Source organism: Sus scrofa, unplaced genomic scaffold (assembly GCF_000003025.6).
Source record: "Sus scrofa isolate TJ Tabasco breed Duroc unplaced genomic scaffold, Sscrofa11.1 Contig1024, whole genome shotgun sequence".
In the NCBI taxonomy this organism is placed as follows: Eukaryota; Metazoa; Chordata; class Mammalia; order Artiodactyla; family Suidae; genus Sus; species Sus scrofa.
The window spans coordinates 31487-39267 of record NW_018084796.1 but is presented as its reverse complement, the minus strand read 5'-3'; the positions used below and the strand labels follow the sequence as shown (position 1 = coordinate 39267).

Sequence of the window (7781 nt, the reverse complement as noted above, 5' to 3'; positions counted from 1 at the left end):
GATTCAAGCCTCGCTCCCATTAAATTTGGAATATTTACCGCTGGGGAACATACCCAACAGGAGCATCCTACCAAATTGCTTTGGCCCCTTCAAACATTAACATTTTTCATGTGATGAGATTTGCGTGAGAATTCATGGCCACATGGAGTTTTACTTATAGTCCATGTTGCAGAGAAAGAGCTAAGATGGAAAACTAATGCACTTTCCTTCCTAGAGAATGTGGCCAACGTTTTATGTCCTAGAAATTTACGGTGGTATGGGCATTATATAATGGCTGGAGTAGAATGGTTAGAGATATTGGAATGCTGATACTTTCCAGGTAACCTGAAGGGGTAGGAGAGGAAACAGACTGTGGGCTCAGCAGTGTTGTCAAGGCTCGCCAATTTTTGTCTTCAGAAAGAGGATGTAAATTTGTGGTCCTTGCTGTTTGGTTAAAAACAGAGTAAGGTGTGTTCCTGACTGCTGAGTTTCCAGATTTCCCAACTTTGACCCACTGATTCAAGCATATTATTAGCTTACATATTACCCTTTGAGAGCCAGTGGATTCTTAGAGTTGTTTGGGGGTCTCAGTTTCAAGGTCACATGAATCATTCTGTTGAGCAACTGTAACTGGAGAGACATTTGAAGCCTTTTTCAAATTCTCCATGAGTTTGCACGGGGACACAGTTGAGAGAAGAGGAATTGTTGAACACCTGGGAGCGTGTGTGAGGGGTTAGTACCTGCCAAAGAAATAGTGCAATGTGAATGAAAGTCGTGTGCCCACCTCACCCCCACCCAGGTATAGGTACATCTTCTTAAGCATTGCTCTTTAACAGTGTGTGAGAATGTGTGTGTGTGTGTGTGTGTGTGTGTAAGAAGCTCTTTGCAGGAAGCGGCCCTCAGCAGGAAGCCCTTTGTTTCATCCTTGTAGCAGAGATGTATTATAAGTAACCTTAAAGCAGGCCCCTTCCCGTTCTACTCATCTCAGGCCCAAGCACACCTTTCACATCTTTTGATCAAGCAATACCTTGCCTAGCCTGTAGTTTCTTTCCATAGATCAAAGAGGTAGAACTGAAGAAGAAGAACTTAGAAGATGATCAGATCCTTCCTTAGCTTCCACACTGCAGCAATCTCACGAATCAGCTGTGCGAACGAGATCACATCTAAGGAAAGATCACAAGATGTTGACAAGCCTGAAGGTCAGGAGATGCATGCAGTGGGAGATGGTGAGGAGTCTGGTCTCTGGAGTTCCCTTGTGGTGCAGCAGGTTAAGGATCCAGTTTGTCACTGCAGTGGCTTGGGTCGCGCTGTGGTGAGGGTTCAATCCATGGCCAGGGAACGTCCACGTGCCACATGTGTGGCCCTCCCCTGAACCAAAGGAGTCTGATTCCGTATCTGAAGGATTAACTGAGATTACTTCCCTTTTTCCCTTTAAAACCTTTCATGGCCAAGCAAGTCTCAGAGCTGGGTTTTTGGACACACCCAAATCACCATCTCCCTAAGATGGCTGGCATTCTGATTAAAAGCAGCTACCCTTGGAGTTCCCATCGTGGCTCAGCGGTTAATGAATTTGACTAGGAACCATGAGGTTGAGGGTTCAATCCCTGGCCTTGCTCAGTGGGTTAAGGGTCTGGCGTTGCCACGGCTCGGATCTGGCGTTGCTGGGGCTGTGGCGTAGGCGGCAACTACAGCTCCTATTAGACCCCTAGCCTGGGAACTCCACATGCAATGGAACACTACTCAGCTGTAAAAAGACCAAAATAGTGCCACTTGCAGCACCATGGATGGAACGAGAGACTCTCATCCTAAGTGAAGCAAGTCAGAAAGGAGCAAGACAAATACCATATGATATCGCTTATATGTGGGTTCTCATATACGACACAAATGAATCTTTCCACAGAAAGAAACTCATGGGCTTGGAGACAGACTTGTGGATGCCAAGGGGGAAGGGAAGGGAGTGGGATGGACTGGGAGCTTGGGGTTCATAGATGCAAACACCTGCATTTGGAGAGGACAAGAATATGATCCTGCGGTATAGCATAGGAAACAATATTAGTCACCTGTGATGGAACATGATGGAAGAAAATGTGAGAAAAAGACAAAGATATAATATATATATATATATATGAGCATGTGTGAGATTGGTTCAACTTGCTGTACAGTAGGAACTTGACGGAACAGTGTAACCAAGTATAATGGGAAAAAAACAAAAGTCAATAAAACCATTAAAAAAAGGAGATATGTGTATGGATATATCTAAAATGAAGGTGCTTTGTAAGCAGGGTGTGTCCACATATCTGATTTAGTATATTCACACTATTCACCAGCTAGCTGTTTCACCTTGGGCAAGTCTCTTAACTCCACTGGCTTCAGGTCTCCACCTGGAAATTGAAGTATTGGCCTAGGTGATCACTATGTCCCTTCCAGCTCAAATGACTCTCAGGGTGTTAAAGGAAAAGCTCTAATTATCAGATCTTGATAGGACCAACAGGGAAGTGGGGAACTGAATCAGGAGGGACATGGCAAAGTGGGACATGAAATTAGAAGGGACAAAATCTCCATGACAACCTGACTCCAGAGAGCAAGTACCTGGAGAGCGTTCTTCCCACTGTTTTTTCCGTTCACTCTGCCCTGATGACACATAGAAGAGGCTCTCATGTGGGCATCTCTCTGGCTGAGTGGACAGCCAAGTCCATGGTCAAAAGTCTCCATACTGAAGTGCAGCATGCCCACCTGGAAAATCTGTTTGCAAAAGACATCCACAATTTTACCCTTTGTCAAGGAACTCTGCCTTCCTGGGCCCTGAGTCAAGGTGAGAGGGCAAGATTCATAGAGATAGTGGATTTCTGTGCTATCTCTAGAGCCATGTGAGTCTTCCAGCTGGACGTTAAATGGAGCCAGGTTTGTCGTCCTCAGTCTCTTTCTCCTTCTTTCCACTATCCCTTTCTCCTTATGTCCACACCCTCCACTTCGGGCTCTTCTGGAGTTTTCTGTCTCCCACTTTCTGGAAAATATGAATCTTGACTGAAATGTCAGGTATCACTCTGGAGTGAGGGACACAATGTGATGTCTGGTTCTGCAGTGTTTGTGGAATTAATCTTGACCTCTGCAGCCTTCTGTTTCACCTGTAAAATGGGGGTAATCCTCATTTAGAATCGAAGGACATGTTGTATAGCTTAATGTATGGTAAAAGCTAACTGAATGTTAAGATAAAGAATTTACTGATTTCAGGAGATTAAACAATTGTGCCTATTTCACTGGTTCATCTTTATTCAACCCAAGGACACTTAGAATTCAATATGTTTAGTTGCAGGATCTGTTTTATGTACTAATCATTAATCTGATTTCCATTTAAACATACAGCTTTGACTCATAATTTTCTGTACAGCTAAGCCAAGCAGTGGTTGCTGATAAAGATATGAACAAATATCATATATAATTCCATTGCCCTTTACAGTAATCATCCTTAGAGAACGTGGGTGTCGGAGACTCTAAGGTGGGGTGTCAAGAGATATCAGAGATACCCCGTCCGAGCCCAGGTAGTGTTGGTCTAAGTGTCCCATTTAATCTTCTTTTGCTTAACATTGTTATTTTCATCCAGCAACTTTTATGGTTTTTCTGACCTGATTTTGTGCCCTGCACGACCTCACAAGTGACCATGGTCCTTAGTAGGGTCCGATTTGGGAAAAGGTTTTGCTAAGGTCTTTCGGTCATTGAGTCCCTGAAACACCACCCCCCTGTGTGGTAGTAAATCTTTGTTTTTTTAGGACTGCAGTTGTGGCATATGGAACATCCTGGTCAAGGGCATTGGAGCTGCAGATGTCAAGCCTACACCACAGCAATGGCATGTCTGTGACATACACTGCAGCTCTTGGAAACACAGGATCCTTAGCCACTGAGAAGGGCCAAGGATCGAACCCACATCCTCATGGATACCCACAATCCTCATGGGTGTGTTATCACTGAGTCTCAGCAGGAACTCAGAGGTGGTAAATCCTATTACGGCTATTGATAAATGAGGCAACGAAGGCACAGAAATGTGAATAACTTGCTAAAGTCACAGAGCCAGGAGGTAGAAGTCAGGAAGCTTAATGCCTCCAGCTGTGTTCTCTTTCTCCAGGATTATTTAGTCTGTTTAGGGTATTTGTGATTCCATGACCAATATTTGGCTTGTTTATCTGACAGGTTTTGAGTGGAGTCTTTAAGACTGTCTATTTAAAAAATCATATCATCTGCAAGGCAGGAGAAATTTCAATTCTGATGCCATCTATTCCCTTCCTTCCTTCCTTCCTTCCTTCCTTCCTTCCTTCCTTCCTTCCTTCCTTCCTTCCTTCTTCTTGCTGGATTGGCCTGGCTTGGACTTCTAGTACAATGTTGTTGTAGGAATGTGTACAGTGGTCACCCTTGTCTTATCTCCTGTCTTCGGAGAAAAGCTTTCAATCATTTACCACTGAGTGTGGTGTTAGATGCAGGCATGTGTCTCACGGCCTTTACTAGTGTTGAGGTAAATTCCTCCTACCTCACTGCTGAGAGTTTTGATCATGATTGCAAGTTGAATTTGTCCAAAGCTTTTAGTGCATTTATGAGAGGATTTTATGATTTTCTATATTTCATTCTGTTGATGTAATGTGTCACATTTATTGCTTTGTGTATGTTGACCCATTTTGCATCCCAAGAACGAACCTACCTGGTCATGGTATGATCCTTTTGTATGTGCTGCTGAATTTTGTTTGCTAGTATTTCGTTGAGACTTTAAAATCTGTGGTAACCCAGGATAACGACCCGTAGTTTTTCTTCCCTGGTAGTGTCCTAGCTTGCTTGCCCGTCAAAGTAATATTGGCTTTGTAAAATGCCTTTGGAAAGGTTCCTTTCTCTTCAGTTTTTTGGGAAGAGTTTGAAAAAGGATTGGCATTAATTCTTCCTTAAATGTTGGGTGGCAATTTACGATGAAGCCTTCTTGTCCAGGCTTTTCCTTTGTGGGGAGGTTTCTGATTACTGATTCAGTCTCCTTGCTAGTTATTTTTGTTCAGACTGTCTATTCTGTTTTCTGATTCAGTTTTCCTAGGTTGTATGTGTCTAGAAATGTATCTGCTTCTTCTGTGCTGTGCAATGTGATGGAAAACCTTGGGCACTGAGGGGCCACTCTGGTGGAGCCTGAAGCAGCAGAGGGAGGGGCAGTGAGGTCAGAGTGTAGCTGCTCTCTATTCTTTTCATTGGTCCTTCATGGTCTCTGTGGCCCAGGGGGATGCTCTACCTTCATCCTTTGTTTTAGAATTTTAACATTGGTATCTTGCCTATGAATAGTTACTAGTTTTTTTTAAAATTTTTCTGGTGAGTTGGACAGAAGTCAGGAGAAATCTATGTTGCTATATTGATTATGACACTCTGAACTAAAACCTAAATGCTTAACCCTTAACCAGAGTTTGATGCTGCTTCCTAAAATGAAAAATTCCTGCCATTAGGACAAAAGTTGGGGCCAGTAGTGAGTCATACTCACTTCTCTTTGGGATATTTTGTATGAAGTCTTCCCTAAGAGGACTGTTTCTTAACTTATGGGGCAGACAGACTGTGTCCCTCCAAAATATTATCAGGATTCTAAATCATGGTGTAATTTCTAGGCCACGTAGAAGCTGTTTGATTGAATATATTTGCAAGAATCTTGAGAAGTTAGTATAACAGAGTAATTTTTCTTATGAGTAAAAGAAGAGAATATAAGACTATATCTAGATGGTCATTTGGGAGGGAAGAGCTCTTTCAAATTATTCTGCAATGATGCTATTTAAGAAAGAGTGTTTTAAAGCAGCAGATATACCTTGAATTTTCATTAAAAAACCTGTTCTTTTATTTTTTTACTTTTAACATAGAGTTGATTAATTATGTTGTGCGAAATTCTGCTGTACAGCAAAGTGACTCAGTCATGATATAGGCACATTCCTTTTTTCAACCTGTAATTTTAATCAGTGATACAGCCTTTTATGTAATAATCACAGAATTGATATTGCTTTCTTAAAACTTTTCAGTCAAACTTTAAAATATCTTTATAAATTATCATGAGACTTCATGACATAACTGAGAACCTGAAGCACTGAGAAGGTTCTTGCTGACAATTCAAGATGAAAAGCTGAGATATTACCCCAAGACCGTGAAACACTTTTCCTTTCCAGTGTTCAGTGGAGGAAAATGTGGCATGCATTAGCATTGTAACACTACCATTTCACCTGAGTCAGCAGTGCATTCTCTTGTCTCTTTTCCGACTTCAGGAGTACAAAGCCAATGACCAGGGGAGAAAATACTACGAATATCACCGATTTTGTCCTCTTGGGATTCTCAGATTTTCCCCACATCAGAGCAGCCCTCTTTGTGGTGTTCCTGCTGATATATATTTTGACTCTGACTTGGAATCTGTGTCTCATTGTCCTGATAAGGATGGATTCCCACCTCCACACACCCATGTACTTCTTCCTCAGTAATCTGTCCTTTATAGACATCTGCTATGTGAGCTCTACAGCCCCCAAGATGCTCTACGACTTCTTCCAGGCAAAGCCAACTATCACCGTTGTGGGTTGTGCCATTCAATACTTTGTGTGTTCAACCATGGGACTGAGCGAGTGTTGTCTCATGACAGTCATGGCTTATGACCGCTATGCTGCCATTTGTAACCCACTCCTCTATTCATCCATCATGTCACCTCTCTCTGTGGTCGGATGGTGCTGGGGTCCTATATGGCTGGACTCTCTGCTTCTCTGTCCAAGTGTGTGCCATGCTTCAGCTCCACTTCTGTGGGCCTAATGTCATCCACCACTTCTTCTGTGACATGCCTCAGCTATTGGTTCTTACCTGCTCTGACACGTTCTTCTTACAACTCTTGACTCTTGTATTAACAGTGATCTTTGGGATACTAAATGCCCTGGTTATCATGATGTCCTATGTCTACATTGTCATCTCTGTCACGAAGGTCACTTCCGCAAAAGGCTGGTCCAAGGCTTTCAACACCTGTGCTTCTCACTTGACAGCAGTTACCCTCTTCTACACCTCAATTATCTTTGTCTATTTGAGTTCCAGCTCTGGTGTTCCTCTGGCCTTGACAGATTTGCCGCAGTCTTCTACACTGTGGTGATTCCTATGTTGAACCCTTTGATATACAGTCTGAGGAACAAAGACATCAAAGATGCCTGGAAGAGACTGAAAAAGAGGAAAGAGTGTTGCTGAGGTAACAGATTGTGATGTCTGACAGGTTTGTCCTGCTAGAACCACTTTACCATGCAATGATATTCATATGAGTGGAGAATATCAAAATTCACACTGCTTGGAGAAAAAGTTTGAATTTGACACAGATAATATACCAAAATGGACCCACAGCGGAATCACAGTGCACAATCAAAACATCTTTCAGTCCTTGAGGCCCATTATTTTCATTCTATTTGTGGTGTGGCTTCAACATTTACTCATCTGTCAGCAAGTATTCATGAGTCATTACGATTTAGAACTTTGTTGCTTCCTTTTTACCCCAAGATGACGTCTGTTCAATCTAGATATGACCTTAAAGAGAGCCACGTGACAGAAGTCCCAGGATTGTAGAAGACTTTCCTCCCAAATACTGTGATGCAGCATAACCTAGACATGACTGTGACCAATGTTCATTCTGTGTTTCTGACCAGAATGAGAATGAACCCAGAGAGGGAGTGTACCATTGGACAGAAACAAAGTGTTCAATTGGCCTGATCGTGCCTCCGGTGGAGGTTCCTCTGAGACAGCCTACATTTGTGTTAAGGGCTCTTTCAGTGGTTATTGTCTGCTAAGTC

General features: G+C 42.7%; 1 pseudogene; it reads left to right on the top strand.

Annotated features, from left to right (window-relative positions):
- The first annotated feature begins 6252 nt into the window (after positions 1-6252).
- On the top strand, positions 6253-7188 carry LOC100516059 (annotated as a pseudogene).
- Positions 7189-7781: the final 593 nt, after the last annotated feature.